This window comes from Trachurus trachurus (genome assembly GCF_905171665.1).
Source record: "Trachurus trachurus genome assembly, chromosome: 1".
In the NCBI taxonomy this organism is placed as follows: Eukaryota; Metazoa; Chordata; class Actinopteri; order Carangiformes; family Carangidae; genus Trachurus; species Trachurus trachurus.
The window spans coordinates 14,516,473-14,534,515 of record NC_139891.1 but is presented as its reverse complement, the minus strand read 5'-3'; the positions used below and the strand labels follow the sequence as shown (position 1 = coordinate 14,534,515).

The 18,043-nt window shown below is 40.2% G+C and overlaps 1 protein-coding gene and 1 long non-coding RNA gene across 6 annotated transcripts in view; one reads left to right on the top strand and one right to left on the bottom strand.

Moving 5' to 3' along the window:
- Window positions 1-1,619: 1,619 nt before the first annotated feature.
- On the bottom strand, window positions 1,620-18,006 carry LOC310991571. Its single transcript, XR_014595637.1, has 3 exons — window positions 17,945-18,006; window positions 4,889-5,547; window positions 1,620-3,952 (listed from the first exon to the last, which is right to left on the bottom strand). It is a non-coding gene; the product is annotated as an uncharacterized lncRNA (long non-coding RNA).
- The window catches only part of palm3 (paralemmin 3), a 39,517-nt gene continuing 26,687 nt past the window's right edge, over window positions 5,214-18,043 (top strand). For 4 of the 5 annotated variants that reach the window (XM_083979259.1, XM_083979261.1, XM_083979255.1 and 1 more), the window contains exon 1: window positions 5,214-5,359. The gene's annotated coding sequence lies outside the window, so the exon portion shown is untranslated. The remainder of the gene's footprint in view (window positions 5,360-18,043) is intronic. The other variant, XM_083979258.1, reaches the window with a different exon arrangement.

The following is an 18,043-nucleotide window of genomic DNA, read 5'->3' as shown; positions in this document are numbered from 1 at the left end:
GGCAAATGTAGAGACTGCTTGCCGAAAAACTGCCCCTGAAGGAAACATGCATCAGCGGTTTTGCATGAATTTACCTCGAAAACAACTCTGTCTCGTAACGTTCTGTTAAGGTCACAACTTGTCCACGAGAGCATTTTGGAGTTGTTGGATTGTGTATTTGATGAGTTTGATGAGGGAAACCAAGAAATCCCATGAGCCTCTATAGCGTACAGTACAGTAGTTCTAAGCAGCTCGCTGCTCTGCTCAGCCGTTCTAAAAATAGCTCGCACCGACAAATAAAGCTAACAAATCTATGATTATAGGGATTATGGCAATGGGCCAATTTGCCAAAATGTTGAACTATCCCTTTAACATAATAGGGATGAAAAATTAGGGTCATGATATCTCTTTACCTTAAAATCCAGTATAGGGGTCCAGTATTGTCTGAGTATGCCTCAGAGAAATTAAATCAAAGAAGAAGAAAGAGGACAAGGAGTGGAGCAGCCTGCAATTTCGCCCTTTGCCAATACAACTCTCCAAATACATCCTTTAAGCCAAATGTATAAGAAACAGCATTGTAAAAGCTGTCCACTCTCTTGCTGCACTCAAACAAATTACTCACAGCTAGAGAGGGACTATGGACCTCTCACGGTAGAGGTATTTTATTCTGAGATAGATGGATAAAATCACATGGTGTCACAGATGTCATAGTTCCCATGGTAACTCTCTGCAATCATAGAGTAAAATGAGTGAGGAAATGTGCATAAACAGAAATACTCTCTCTCTCTCTCTCTCTCTCTCTCTCTCTCTCTCTTACACGTTTAAAAGCACATACACAATATTAATGAAACAAGTGCCACTTAAAAAAGGCCTTGCTCACACACCACCATTCAATTCTCATGCCTGAATGAAACCCCCTCACAAGCTGGGACAAATAAGCACGCACTGATGCAACTAGACCGCCAATACTCTCTGAGATATCAAGAAGTTTGCGTTTTGTGGATGAGAAAACAAGCTCAGAAAAAAAAAAAAAACTTATCAGAAATCAGGCAATATGTCAGCGCATTTACTTCCTCTAGAACTTTTCTTTGCATCATTATTACAGCTACCACTTAAACACATCCATAAAATCCATGTATGGCTATTGCAATTATTTCACAGAATTCGTAGAAAACCATTGTCTTAAAACCTCCTGGACAGTTTTTACACATAGAGGCTTTTATGTAAAAATGTTTTAATGCCACAGGAGTACCTGCTTGCTGCAAGGACAAGGAAACCACTTTACTATACTTCAGTGACTATATTAATATCTGTCTTTTACAGTCTCCCAAAGGACATCTTTATTATCCGCACCATCACTTTAACTCATGCTCTGCTGGTGTGCACACTTCTATAGCATTTCCTGCATGACAGTTGATGCCTTTAGATACACACTGACTAGAGTGAAATCAAGGGCACTACAGGGACACAGGAGACAGATAAAACATAGGAGTCTTAAGTAGAGCAAGCAAGTACAGGGCTGAGTGTGTATAGCCAACAAACAGATAAGATAAGATAAGATAAGATAAGATATACCCATACCCATACCGAAGTACAAATTATCCCCTAATCTGAAGGGATTTTGGAGCGTCTTTCATCATTGTTTTGGATTTTTGGCCCATTAATCTATTGTTCTTTTAACCAAAAATATAGAAAACCCCTCTGTTTTACCTGCTCAAAGGTTGAATATAATGCTTATTAAAAGCTATATTTTTTCAAAAATAATACATCCACTAGGCCTTTAGAGGGGTGCAGAGTACAAATATTGCTTTTCCATAAAATATCTCTGCCTTCAGAGTTCACAAAAATCTCTGGCCAATAGTTGTGGCAGGCTGATGACAACCATACATTCACAAAATAGTCAAATTATCGGACATTTGGTTCTTTTTGGGATTATTGATCGTACATCGTACAGAGGGCAAAATTGCATACAAGTACGGTAATTATCGTACACCTGGCAACACTGCTGGAATTATTTTTCTGTTCTGTTCTGTTGCAATTCCTATTTTGATCAATAGATGGTGGCATTCTGCTAATTCTCCACTTACTAAATTCAACCTTTACCGGGCAAATTTAGCAACAACTTTACGATAACTAGCACTGTGCCTGCGCAGTGCATCATGTGCTGTGTTCACTGCTTGTTTCTTCTGCCCCCAAGTGGCCATAAAATCAGTACCCTAATCACAATGTTATAGCTACTATAGCTGCAATATGCACATATTAGAGAGTACCGAAATATTGGCAGTGGGTATAAATAAAAAAACACACACAAAAAACCATAGACATTTATCGCAACCTGGGGCTTTGTAGAATCCCTCAATGTTGACATTCTCGTCGAGTACTAAGGACAAACCTGTCCCTTATGTACACAACCATACAGGCAAAGTATTTTCACACTTTGTTATATGTGACCAGCCTGCCCTTCAGATGGTGAACACAATCTTTTTGGTTGACAAGCATCTGCACAGTTAATAGTTTGTTGACTATTTCAAAATGAAATACCGCAAAACACAATACAAACCAACCTCATTCCCTTTCCACATGCGTATTGTATGCAATGGGGAGCAAATGCATAGAGACAAATGCTCTTTCTACAGTATGCTACACAAGCACATACAAGCACACGCACAACCGAACAAAGAGCAGTGTTAAGAAGGTGCTGGCACTCATATGCATGAGCACACAGGTACAAAAGCACATGCACTCAGTATTGTTAAAGAAATGTTGCTACGCTAACAAAACCTCACCTCAAAATACACTCACAAAAAAAACAGACTGACTATTTTCCATGCTGCAAAGGGAAAGCTAGCAATATGAGCCTCTGTGCTCCTACTATCTGGCTGCTCATGTGAAGACTCGCTCTTGTCTTTGGGAATAAGAAGTAGGCCGAGTCAGTGGATGTGCTCATTTCATACACTATCACTGTGGATCAGAGCCAAGGACTTTCTTTTGCTTCAAATTGCCATGCTAGGGAATTTCAGCTATAAAGAATTAATCAGATTTTTACTAAAATGGGATTATAAAAAAGATACAGCACAGGTCAGCTAAACTGTAATTTATGAGGCTAAAATACTGACCATCTCTAAAGATGCCGTTACGCTATGACTTCAGGCGTTAATACCCTAAATTTGGTCAAACTTAAAAAAAGAGCAATTAATCTGAAAACTAGCCTGGAGTATATTGTAGTATAAATGAAATATGAGTAAGCTATAATGAAATATACATAAAAATAACTTGGCCTAGTTTTATTTCACGGACCTATAGAGTGGTTGAATTGTGTCTTTGGTCTGCCCTGGCTGTCACTCATGAACAAAACTTTCTATCTTTCCCACAGTCACCTTGGGAAATATGAAACATGAGGTAATATGGTCAATTCAAGGAGAATTAGTTTTTTCTAATACTATCAAAGATAATTTCAGAGAGTATGGACTCTGCTACAGGCCATAGATCATTTAGTCCATCTGAATGAAAACACAAACTGTTTATGGACCAAGAAAATGTTTACAATAAAAGCAGGAAATAAAACAAAAGTAAGCCAAGCCTATAGCCTACTGAAAAAAACAGCTGGAGATCCCAGTTGTTTCATGTGTTTTAAAGACGAAGATTTTCCAAAGTCACAATTTTCCAAAGTCACAGTTGCCTATCACAAACAAAGTGATAGGCAACATAAACATGAACAGGAATAAAGTTGGCTGTTGAACAGTATTCAACTCTACTCTTGGCATCTGCATTATTGAGGGTGATGTTGGCAATGTAGCAACAGCAGAATGTATGACTAATGACTCCTTTAAATTCAACTAATCCTTCCATATTAAGAATACAGTATGGCACACTTACCTTCCCATTATGAAAGATGGCAGTGAGAAGTTGTAGTTTGCTCCTTTACAAAAGCAGCAGCAGCCAAGAAGGTTTACTGTGGATTTACTCAGTCATCCTGTTTTACATGGGAAAAAAACACAAAAGAATGGAATTAACAGACAGAGCAAAGGAAATCTTCCAACCAACCCATCCACTTCTCAAATGCCCATGTCCTCTGAATTTTCCATTCACTCATATTTTCATTGAAAACTACAGAAAGATATTCAGATTTTAATTCACAAGTTACATTTGACATGCACACAGCGCTAAAAGCTGCTTAATCCAGCACAAATGAGTCACAATCAACAACAAATGTCACTAAAAGTCTAATTTTATTGTCTCCTCGAGTCTTAGTCATTATTTATCAGACTTCGTACTATTTAAATCCCTTCTTTTCTAAGAAATAAATAGTGCTTAATGCTGTCACATAAACTTGTGGAATCCACCCTTAAATACCTAGAACAGAGCAATCCCAAAAAGGACAATAGCCTAGAAATGTAAGACTATAGGCTATTCCCTGAATGCTAAAAGGCAGTAATCCATATCCTACTTGAGCTAAAAGAAAGGCTGCACTTTTGAGGCACCACTTTCATCCAGAAAAATCTTTTTCACAATAATTATAGGCCTACCCATAACCTACAGTATAGTTCCTGTTTCTATTCAACACATTTTTGCATGTCTCGGAACTGAGAGTTTAGAATGATTTCATGATTTTAAGTAATTAAATCAGTTGTTAAAACTTAATGACAATCTTGAAGCATCTGTAGGCTAGCACATTAGACTGCCACTTAAATGAAGAGTAAACGGCAAATACACTGCTGACTTGGATCTTTTAGCCTTATAAAACCCCTCTTTATAACACTATTTTTAATCAAATGAGAGAAGAGAGCATCTCAACCTGTTGCTGCTGATGGCAGCTGCATGTTTCTCTGCTCTGCACTCAGGGCGACAACAGGAAACATGAGGCTGCTGCTGCTGCTGCTGCTGCTGCTGTGAGGAGGGCTGGCCTCACCGTAATGACTGGAGTCAGGTAACCACCGGACACACCGACTCTTTCCCCCCTCACTGACGGGCTCAGACACGAAAGGGAGGCGCTGAGAGCGGCTTTCTGAGGACGGCTTCACCTCGACTTTTTTCTTCTTCTCCTCTCTCCTTGTGAAACTACATAAAGTCCTGTAAAAAAAAGGCTTGGCAAACTTTTACGACGTGTCGACCGGCGTTTGTGTGACGGAGCTCGGTGTTTTTTCGGAGCCCGCTCGGCGCAGAAGCTACTCAGGTGTTCAGCTGCACGAGGAGGAAGTTTGGTGTCGTGTGTAACTCATCTGGTCTCGTAAAGTCCCAGAAGCTGCTAACGGGATTGCCGCCTCGTTTTTGCCTTTTTCTGCCGTGTGTCCTCTAGCCTCTTATTTTCCTGTTTGGTTTCGTTTTCTTTCTTCAGTTTATTGGACTAAAAAAAAAAGTTCAAGTGGCCAAATCTGAACAGGTAAGTGCACTTTCGTTTATTTCGAACAACATCAGACTCTAGCCTAATGTACTTGAATTTTGGTCAAGAAGTTTGCTTGAATACGTGCCTGGTTGACACCTTTTGAATGTGGGCCAAGTGGTGGAAGTGAGCCCTGCCAGAGCTGGACAGCCCCGGCAGCTGTTGACTTGTCTGACCTCTGTTAAACACTGTGAACAAAAGAGTTATAGATTAAAAACCCTATCAATTATTATTTGGCTGTTCAAAAGTCACTATTACTTTCTAACACTCTTTGACCCCCTAAATCCAAACTGAACCAAACTAGAAATCACTTTTACACTTGGACACAGACATGTTAAATTGTGCACGTTGGCAGCTGAATACCTTATCTAAATGGTAGTTTTTTTTATTATCTTAGAAGATAGGCTACTTTATTCCATAATGTGTGTATAGTAACCGGTTGGTCTGTATACTTCAAAGGTTTTATAGGGAGTAATTAAACAAAAGCCTCATGTCTGCAAGGTACTTTCATGACTTTTATGATGCGGTGGTTAAGATAGTGAAGCTATCTTCTGACACTTTCCTTGCTGCTGTTGCAGCTGCATCCCACCACACCCCCTACAGTAAACACACACAATGCAGCCAAGATCTAAAGTTCTTTATTTCTTTATCAATTTTACATTTATTTCCTGATTCTCTTATTAATCGTATGGCATAATGCACTGCTGCTTCATCACTTTTAACCCCAGCTTGATATTAAGAGCCAGTTTCTAATTTGGAAGACATCAAACAAACTCTGCTTAGTGTGCAGCTGAGCATACGGCTTTACAAGCAGAGATCCCAGCAGGAGCTCCTGACATGGCTCTTCTTCTGTCAGGCTGAGGAACTGGGGAGGGGGGTGGAGGGGCTTGGGGCCATATCCAGGGGGTGTGACTCACCTCTGACTTAATTTACCTCTCAGGAGTAACTTCCTTGAACGTCTGTTTCAACATGTAGGCATACGCCTTTGGGTTTCAAAGAAGAGTTGCATGTAAATGATTACTCCAAAGGATACATGGGAATTTAAGTGACACAGCAGCCAAGAGGCTATAGCTGATCACAGATCAGCACCACTCCTGATTTAGACCGTCCGGGGGAAATTGTGAAATTAGCTAAGCTGTCGTCACCGCCACGGAGGCCCCCTGTCCTTTGGCAGTGGTGTGTACTGTTTGTGTGAAGAACCTACCTTGAATGCAGTGACACTCGGAGCATGTTGAAGTTATAGCTCTGTTGTGCAAGAATCAAACTAGATGTTCCATGTGTAACTAAAATGCTTTGTGTGCAGGGAATAAAGGCAGATTCTAGGTAACAGAAAAGTAGTTCATCCGTCTTATCTGCTGGCCTGTTTGTTGCCAGGCATGCAGTTGAGAAGTTTAGCTTTGATGCATATGAAACACAGCAGGTGGATCTGCTACTCACTTGCAAAGCAGTTTGATTTTGATATGAATCTGCAGATATCTTCTCAAATGTACAAAGTGGAAGTGAGAGGAGTAGAGTGAGTGTGAGAGCTGTTAAAAGACCTGGAGAAACTGTGTGGTCGTCAGCACCACCAATCAGCAAGAGTTTTATCTTTTCATTGAGGAGAGGAGGATAGAGTCAGACTCTGACAAGCCAGAGAGAGAGATTAAAAAAGCAAAAGATAAAGGGGAGGAGACAAAAGAGTAGCTGCGAGTGATGAAATCCTGCTCTTCTTTGCTTGGCAAAATGGGTGATGGATGAATTTTCAGCAAGAGGGAAATTCCTCACTGCCATATCGCCCACAGCATATCTCTCTCTGTCCCGTGCATACTCTAGCACTGTCATCAGAAACTAACTCCTCTGTGATTGTTAGTTTCACTCCCTCTCTCTTGATGCTATGATGCCACTGCTCTGCCTGGTTGTGTACACATTGCACAAACATGCCATGCTTCTATTATGGGTGAGCAGAAGATAAGACTCAGGAAGCAGAGCATGCACAAAGATGTTGCAGTTGCAAACAAGAGATCACTAAGACCATGGCCATGCAACAAGTTTTTTTGTTTTTTTTCACTGATGGAAAGGTCTCATGATTGAAGTGAAGAAACAATGGAAATTGTTCAGTGAATAATAGTTTTTGTTCCCAGCGGAACAGCTTTGGCACAAAGTGCTTAGGGAACTCCGGCCATCACAGTTTGATGTCCATATGTAACATGGATTTCTCTCTTAAGTAAGTTAAGTATTTTGCTTCTGTAAACTTGAGAAACATTGAAAAGATTGAAAAAACAGAAACTGATGGTCCATGTCCATGATATCTCATATTTTAGTTTAATTTGTTTAACTTTTACCAGTCCATTCCTGCTTCCTGCTTGGTACGTAACACCCACTGTATGTACTGCAGGCTTTCTGTTAAACATCTCCAAGCTCAAGCTGATGTAACCCTACATCGACGTCATCAGGGTTATTTTCTCGTGTAATCAAAAAACCATTGAGTATTTAATTGTTTTCTCTACCCATGATGAGTATTTTTGTGTAAAATGAGGGCCCTATTAAGTATCACAAACCATGTTAGCATAATGTGTGAGTGTGATGATTTCATTTCTTAGTACAGTATTGACATTCTGGAGACATACTATACTATACTGTACTATATGCTAAATCACTCCCACAGTGAGCTCACCTGACCTACAGCATGTTTCTGCATTATGTCACCATGTTGGTTCTAACATAGCTGAGATACCAGCCACGCTCTAACATCTATGTGTGAGCTGCAGTCTAAATTGCATATAGGCTTGTCCTATTGTCTGTCTTCTTTTCCTTGTTTTGTGCTGAGGCAAAAAAGGCAGCATTCAAACGGTGCTCTTTAAATCATTCTGTTTGTCTAGCTGTGTGTGGCATTCCTTTCATTTGCAATGAGCTGCTGACATAAAACCTCAAAAATCCCGTCTGACAGTTCGTGAGAGAGGGAGGGAGCAGGACAGAAGAACGTTTAACATCTTCAGTTTACCCTGTCTGGGCTGTGCACAATGCACATGCCCTTCTGTTGACACCAACAACAATGTATCAAGCAGACAAGGATTGGCCAGAAAAGTAATGTTTGTCAAAGTAATGGTCTGAGGAAATAACTTTAAAAAGACGAGAGACGTCTTTTACAGGATAATTTGTTAGCATTTTAGCTTCCCAGAATTAATCAGTGTCCTTCTCTGAATTTATCTTTTAACTATAGTCTACTAGTGACTTCAGAATAAAAACAAATCTTAAAAGCTGTAGAAATGGAGCATGATACATCACCTTCAAGAATGTATTGCTTGACTGCATTAGTTTTAGCTGGGTGTGATATACAGATAGTACATGCACAAACATATCTTCATCATATAATCTTAAACCATTGTTAATATTCCGAATCGGCATTGTGACTGATCACATTAATAGTTTTTCAAGCTCCTCTCACCGGTGGGACTGCCATTGTCAGCTTCCTTAGTTACCATATGAAAAAAAACAACAAAAACGATCATGATGGTGTAAATTATAGGCTACAGAGCAATTAATCTCATGCAGTGCTTTTGTCCCGGATTGAATGTGTGAGTTTGGGCAGAATTTTGATATCAAAGTATGCTGAGGGTATGATTTGTTGCTTGCAATTACGCAAAAAAAAGCTGGTGGAGCCTGTTAATTCAGTTGTGCATGAACTTGTGTCTAACAGCAGCACCCTACTCCCCCAACTCATAAGAGATATTGGTAATTTAGTATGACAATAGGACAGTCTGATAGATAGGATTGTGCAACTATAATGTATTCACAGCAAACCACATTTTCCTATAATGAACAAATTAAAGCAAGAATAAACATGATGCATAAATAACTCCACCATAGTACGTCACACAAAGACAAATATATTGTATGGCTGTAGTTATTCAGTCATAATGTGTGTTTAGTCATCAAGTGCAGCACGTAGGAAACAGGAGAATTACCTGAATGATATTTGTTCACTGAAGTGCTGGTATGCATTTTAAGTTCTGGCAGAGCATGAGTGCGCATTAGTAATGGGTATGTTTTATTGAATATCATGAAATTATTTAAATGCATTAAACCATTGATGAATGGCATAACTTTTTAGTATTATTTGTGTGTGGGGAAAAAACCGAAGCACTGTCACAATTCAGCTCTGCCAGCAAGCTGGCCAGTGTTGTTGTTGTTGCTGTTGTCTCGTTAATTAGCCTACATGGTTAAAAAAAAGTCTTAATACTGCCAATTCACAACTAATTTGTAAGAAATTCACCTGTTGCTGAATAGTGCAAAATGCCAACAACAGATCTACATCCCACTGTTGAAATGAGCTGATTTAAGCCCATTCTGTTTGTGTGGTTTTGTTCTGAGCTGCAGCGGAAATGCTATACCGCACATACACTAAAAACATCCTTTTCAGTCATCACGGCTTAGAATTTTGTAACAATGCCTTTTGATGCTTACAGCCATGCTTTTTGTCTCAAATTCATTTAAACAACATATTCCAACTGCTTAACATAACGGCAAACCTCTATCAGCAGAAGCTGCAATTTTCTTAAACTTGACAATCTAATTGTTGAGTTTGTCAGTCACAGCAGGGAGGGCGGAGCATGAAGACTTCCCACATATCAGTGTGGCCTTGTTGGACTTGCTTTGCACTAGTTATGGAACAGTACAGTATGATGTTTGGAGCTACTATAACACATCTCACTGTGTATAATATAATTATAGACGTAGGCTATTGCCTTTTAACTGGGCTGTTGTGGATTACTTGTTTGCCTGCCCAGGTCAGGGGAGACTACCCTGACTGTCTTAAGTGTGCCTATAACCTTGATGGGACACACTAGTTGCCATGGAAAACAGGAAATATTCCCCAGTACCAGCCTGGTGACTTGGTTTTAGTGGTATGAAATGCTGCTCACCCATGGTGTTGGGTCCTGGGAACCATCCAAGACCTTTGACCCTGGTACAAATGGCTGTGGAACCAGACTTGGATGAAAAATGAATGTCAGAAGACACAAGATGCTTCACATGGTGTATTTTAACCTTTAAAGCGTCCCAGACACTGACATTTGGGATCAGATATAAACAAAATAATAAAAGCCTGGGTTTACTACCTAACGGAGAGACACCTCCTCCCCACTGACATTGAACTAAATATGGAGGTGAAGTCAAGTCACTGCACAGCTACAGTAGGATGGGACCTGATAGGATCATGGTTATTAAATCAATACTCCTCAATTCCATGAGTGCTGCAATCAACATTTCTTACATTTATATTTCATGAATGAGTCATTTAATGTGAACTCCACCTTCATTTTCTCCACAGCTACAATCACAGATCATGAGAGGCTGGGGATTGAAGGATCAGCAGCATCGTCTGTAATTTCTTTAATGCAGGGCTGAAATTCAGTTTGTTTGTCCACAGTGATAATGAGAAAGGAGGGAAGTTAAACATTATGTTGCCTGACTAGACATTTACAAGGTGACTCAACGCCCTTGCAGAATATATTTATGCAAACTCTATGACTTGACATTGAAAAATGTCTTATCAGCTGGTAGTGAATGTGCTGTATCTCAAAGTTATTTCAGAGCAAGAACTTTTTGGATAAATCATCTCTGTTTTCACGACGTGGTTTACTGTACCTACAGCTGTATTTGTAATTGTCTTTGTAATGTTGCACTGTGTTGTGCTGATGTGGATTTGACGGCAGTGTGTTCTGTGAGACGATGAATGTAATCGTGACTGAGCTGCGAGGCCCCATGGCACACAGAGCTACAGGCTTTTGACTCTATGACAATAGCAAAAATGAACCGAGACTGGATTACACCAGTCCTGCATTCCTCTCCAAACCTGTTTCTCTCTCTCTCTCTCTCTCTCTCTCTCTCTCTCTCTCGCTCTCTCTCACTCACTCACACACACACACACACACACACACACACACACACACACACACACACACTAATCCTGCACACATAGACAGATCACTGAAGCAAGCCAATACATGTCTTACACATCGTTGAACGAACACACCAACATAAATACTGTCTACATGTGTACATGGTGAGAAAACTCATTAGTAGAAAGAAAAAAAAACAGGAAAAATTATTGAAACATATAACCATGGCGACATGTTCCTGTGGTTTTTTCAGTGCTCCTCCAGCACTATTGTGTTGCTAACTGAAAGTCCTGAGCCTGCCTGCATTGACAGCATCGCCGAATAATGCATTTTAAAATTGACTGGTATTCAAGCCAGACACAGTTTATACCCTTTTGTTTATTGTAATCCATTGCCCTGTGGGAATGCCACCTGTCAGAACCTGCTTTCCATTAACACGGATGAACCCTTCCCTAATGCGCAGCATGGTTAGTGATTAAGCCACAAAGCAGCAAAAACGAATAACCTGCAGCCAACAGTTTTAATAAAGATCCACCCTGACAGCATGTGTCAGTGAGCAGGAGAGGCAGAGCCTGTTTGGCTTTAAAAAGAAAAAAAAAAGGTCACGTTGACCTTATTTCACTGGCATTTTGTGGGTCCATTAGGCCTATAGAAGTGCTACTTTTGGTTGAAAACTATTTGAACTTCAATGTTTTTTTTCATGACCAGTCTGCATCTGCCATCATCCTCTGTCATTTTATCAAAGCTTTTCAAATAGCTCCATGCTGAGTGCACAAACATATACAACATTATTGTCATTATCAGATAATCTGAGTTATTTTTATAATCAATGGTTGAATTGTTGTATTAATACATCAGTGAAAAATTGTCTGTTTCCATGGATGCGTTTACAAAGTGACTTGTTATGTCAAAACAGTTTTACAGAAATTACTTTAATTATTAACTAATCAGCACAATTACAAACACTTAATTCTGTTGAAGTGGATTCATTTTTTACACAATATTAACGCCTATACTTATTCTGACTATTTGGTCAACCAGCATATCCAAATGTAGGCTTGTAATTTTACAGATTTCCAAGCTACCTCTATTTTAAGATACTGGTGCACAGTGCAGCCATTATATAGTTCAGCCATCACTGTATTTGACAGAGATGAGGCATCAGCAGATATTCAATAATTAATGATTGTGAAATGGCACTGACAAGGTTGTAACTGTAGGCGCACCATTGTGGTTTAAATTATTCTGTCACAGTGGGATTCTTGTGAAACCATGCATGCATGTGTCTGCATGTGATGATGATACAAATAAAAATGGAGATTGGCATCTTACATCAGCTTTCTCAGTGTGAACATATATGTCGTTGAGCTGGAGATACTGACATATTGTTTATGTTATGTAACAGCTTCAAGTGTCTTGTCACGACTTGTCAGAACAGGTGTCTCAAACTCTGATCCCCCCCCCCCTCTTAACATTGCTGCCTCAAGTTCACATTCTGTCATCCGTTTTAACCTCTCATGATGTCTCTGTGTCTTGTCTGTCTCCTGTTCTCTTTCTTCTCTCTCTTCTTACATTTTCTTACTCTTCATGTCTCGTCAGCTGTGAGGAAGGTGAGGCAGGTCATGAGGACATAAACTAGTCTTAGTCCAGATTCTTGCACTCAAACATTTGTTTGAACAGAGACATGCATGACATCCACAGAATAGACCTTTTGCTTCCTTAATCTTTTTTGTCCGTCTCCCAATTCCATTGATGCTACTTGACTTATTTCAAACTTTTTTTTTAATCACAGATACATGTTCTGTCAGTTAGTGGCTCTGTGCAATTTTGCCCTTAGGTACGCTGCCTCACGTTCCCATGAAGCCTTAGCTCGCCTGTTATCTTCACTCGTCTATGCAAAGCGTAATCTCAGACACACACGCTGCATTCCACAAAGGGTCAAAAACCAGTGTTTTCCCTCTCACCGTGAACACTAATACTCCTCAACTGTCTGTGCATGGTGTCTGAGGAGATAGAGCTGTAGATAGAAGAAGTAATGAATGCCAAAACATTGAGACAACAGTGATTAAGTCAGTCTGTCTTAAAGCACAAGGGCGGCAGTTGATAACCGACTGTCTCCTGCTTTGAAGTCGTAGAAGGTCATGACTTCGTCGAGTATCTGCACACGAACAGCTAGGCAGTAAACCAGCGATTTGTCAGTGCTGTCATGTTCGTAACTGCACAAAAAATGTTCCAGGTGCTTTGAGTAGGTTTCCCTTAGGCCAGTGTAATGACGTTAATTAACAGAGAAAACTCTAAATGTTCAAAGCAGCGTTATGTTGTAGGCTAACCTTTCGAGAAAGACTCTACGATTGGCTTAATTTGGCCACACCTGTAGTTACTATGGTAATGAATGTAGTTAAATTGTTCCCAGAATTGCAGGGCCATAAAACACTTCTTGATGAACTTGCAGCTAAGAAACTTAATTCAAGTAATTTTCCACACAACAGAATTAGTTTGTTGAAGTGTTAGTTTTAAGCTTTTGTAAAAATGTAACATGTAAGATTAATTTATTGGTGTGGTGGTCTTTACAATCTATACAGCATATAAAACCATCTGTCCTTTATTTAAGATCTACACTACATTAAATGTGAAAAACCATTTGTAAGGGAGCGTACAAACAAACATTTTGTTAACATGTTAACATATTTTGTATGAATATGCAAGCAGCCTAAATAACAGATACTAAAACATATTACTTCACAAGTCAAATAAGAGCCAACTGTTTTTTTTTTTTTGTTGTTTTTTACATTAATCTTCATATGCATGAGAAAGTCCTTATCTCTTGTGTTTAGCTTCAATTTAGTTTGGTTGTTGTTTAAAACATTCAGAACAGAAAAGTTTAATTTGTGTCAGCACAGAGATTCTGATAACCCTGTACGGAGGTATACCGCATGTAGAAATGACTGGGGCAACAGACTGACACTTTCAAAACTGAGCCACTCCAGAAATTGCATATAGTCACACAAATGCATCTGTGATTTCCTCACAGTCAGATTATATAGATAATCCTCCATGTTAATCATACTGAGTGAGCCAGGATGACTCATCCACGCTGCATAGCGCATTATTCCTCATCTTCAACATGCATATGTATGTTCCAGATGACCGTGTTAATCTTTGCGGTCTCTCTGCTGATGTGATGAGTGGATGACAAGGTTTTCACAAAGGCGTCACCATGCTGTTTCATTAGATCTGCTGCTTAGCGTAATTTTTTTTTCTTCTTTGATTTTTCTCACCCAGTATGCAGCCATTTCCAAAAGTTAGGTTCACGTCTGTGTGTTTGCTTGGCTGAAGAGATGTTGGCGTCACAAAGTGTGTTCTGACAGCATTGACTAGGTCAGTAAGCACAATAGGACCAACCTGGCGGGTAAATGTACTCACACCTGCAGCACTTTCACACCTAACATGTCCAGTGTGAATCAGACAAACTTTGTCCGTTCGCCTCTGTTCTTGTGAGACCACGTGATAAGATTAATCTGTTACGGATTTCCTTTAAGAGGTGTCTTTTCTTTCACCATGGATTCGTGTTTCCAAATTATTATGACTACAAATATTTATAATCTTGGTGAACTTCAGTGTGGTGCATGGTATCACTGGCATTGTCTTTTCCGTGGTTGTAACTCGTCGCAGACTGTGATCGAGCATTTTTCTGACACGATTTAGGGCGCTTTCACACTTACCCTGTTTGGTCCGGACTTTTGGACTTTCCAGTTAGTTCGGACCAAAGTGACAGATGTGAAAGCTCCCCCGGACCATGATCCGGACTAAAGACCGAGTCTTTGGTCCGGCCTCGGGAGGTGGTCTCGGTCCGGACTGTCCTGGACCAAGGTCCGCTGCTGCGTAATGTGAAAGCATGTTTTTGGAAGGTTCGAACTATCGGACCAAATACAATATATATACAATATCGTTCACGTATGCCGAAAAAAGTAAATAAACAGAAAAAAAGGAAAGATGAGCCGTGGTAACACTGGGGGAGAGGAGGAGATCAAATATTTTATCCAGATTTGGTCAGAAGTAGGGGTGTGTCAGTGTACACGTGTAAACGTTTACACGGAATTAAACAGTAAACCTTTAATATAAATCCCTAAACGATACATACGGTATATATTTTTATACATTGACCCGAATATAAGACGAAGCTCTTTTGTGTTTAGTTGACTTATTATGTTTGGAGTATATGAATATTTTCTTATTTATCTAAAGTCATATCGTGATATTGAACAGCGCCATCGCACATCAGACATTTTGCTGATATCGTGCAGGCCTAGTAAACATTTTTTCCTTGGTCTGAACAACAGCACCCAGGCTAAAGGTGTGAAAGTCACTTTATGTGGAGCTAAATGAACAAAGAAACATCTATGACCCATTTCTTTTGAGATCTGCCCAAACAGACATCAGATGCCGCAGGTGTGTCTCGGGTGTGTAAGTTTTCCTTTACTGCATGAGGACCCTGTGGGCAGAGCCAGGCGAAGGCGAAGTCCAGCCTACCTCCCAATAAACAGAGACTCTATTGTGTGTGTGTGTGTGTGTGTGTGTGTGTGTGTGTGTGTGTGTGTGTGTGTGTGTGTGTGTGTGTGTGTGTGTGTGTGTGTGTGTGTGTGTGTGTGTGTGTGTGTGTGTGTGTGTGTGTGTGTGTGTGTGTGTGTGTGTGTGTGTGTGTGTGTGTGTGTGTGTGTGTGTGTGTGGTACCTTACAGAACACCATTGATCCCCCTCAATCCTTTTTTATGCCCGTATAATGCGGAGACAAAACGAGAGAAACGAGAGCAAAGGAATTTGCTCCTTTGAGGTGCTATTGTTTCATCATCATCCTCTATTCTCTCAACACGATTTAGTCAAATTGTCAGCGCATTAAACTTGCTTTAGTCTTACCACTGAACAGCACAACCTGTAGGAGGATTTCTTTTGATATTCCCTCACAGTGATGCCTTTGATGCTCTCAAGTGCACATATTCCGTAGTGATCATTTGTGCAAGCTTACTGTACGTATTTGCAAAGTTAATATGCTGGTGAAAAAAAATCGGATTGGTGGGTTGATTACATCTTTGATGCTTTTGAAATTCACATATTATCTGCGTTACTTGAGAAGTAAGGCAGCAGTAGGACTGTCACACCTGTGAAGTGCAGCTGTGATAAATGACTTGGAGTAAACTTGTGATGTATGTTGTTGTCTTTGATAATCCCCAGCACGTGCCAAAGTCTGTTTGACTGTTAGCACACACACACACATGTATTGCACAGCATCCACTACTGATGCAGACACACACACACACACTTACACACACAGCACTGGAATGCAGTGTTTTCATTCCCCCAACCTGGACTGTCAATCAGAGGAACTTGGCTGTGTGCTCTTGCAGCAGCACCATCCAAGCTACACAAATTCCAACCAAACTGTACCACACACACACACATAACACACATGTGCATGTACATTATAAATGCACACATAAAATACACACACACACATACCCTCCCACTGTGTCAGATTTATTTCTATCTAGATAAGCAGGATATCCATTTCCAATAATGTAATTTCTGCTGCCGTCTGAGTCTGAAAAGCCACTGAAAATCAATATCTGATGAAAAAGCACTTTACAGCAATTCGCTCTGTCCGTACCTCAAGCTAGAGAGTGATTGCCTCTGTGATTGTCCCATCTCCAATTGAAGTTCTATCTAGGAATTGTTTTACCGTTAGTCGGCTGTCTGTTTAAGTCAGGCCCTTCCTGAGCGATGGCCACTGACGACAGTTAGAGGATGCACACGGTCAGAGATCAGGGTCGTTGTAATTGCATATTCTGTCTCTAATCTCCTGGAGGACAAGTGATGTTTGTGCTCTTCCTGTTCCCAAACACATGGAAGGATGTTTTCAACTTAGTCTGACCTTGGAATACTGTGTCTATGTCTGTTTCACATGCCTTAAAATGTTGATCTTTCAAAAATCTTCAATTGAAAACCTTTTATTGGCAGTATAAATAGCATCACCTTTTCAGCTTCTCTATTCTTATCTGCTCCGTTTCCACTCTTTTCTTTTCTTCTGGAGTTGACATGCTACAGTCTAGTGCTGTACAACATTCTCAAAAAAGTGTTGAAAATCCAGCAATGGGAAGAGAGGCAGGATAATGAGAGCAGTGCTGAAAACGAGCCTGAAGCCACCCCAAAGGAAAGATGATTCCAGCACAGAGCCACTTACACAGGTATTAGACATTCATAAAACGGTTAATGTTAGGACTTGAATGTGTTTACAGTTTGTAATTGAGGGCACACAATCTCACACCCCACTCGTGCCTCTGCTCTCTCCCTCTCTCCCTGTCTTTGCTATAATAATCCCCGACTATCCTCCCACCCCCCATCTCTCCAAGAAATGGAGCAGAAACTTCAAAGTGGAGAGAAGCAGGGGGGGCCAGCGGACTAACAGCAGCATAATTGCATCATCACACAAAAACAAAATGTCACTGGGTGGCCTTATAATGACTCCCCCCGCCCTCATGGACTTGAAGCTATTTTAGCAACTGGGTGTATGTTGTGTGTTCAGTGGTTGGTATTTACAAAATCAGCAAATTCAGTGTTGCTCTTTGATCTCTCTACATGCCTTCCTTATGTAAAGAACATCTTCATTTTTAACCAAAGTGATGCTACATGGTACATCTTTACAGTATACTCACTGTTTTCTGTCAATAATTCATCTGAGTGTAGAGAAGCCTGATCGGTGCCCTGTTCGCTGCAGTCCTGTTAGAGTCTCATGACCGAAAGTTCACAGTTTT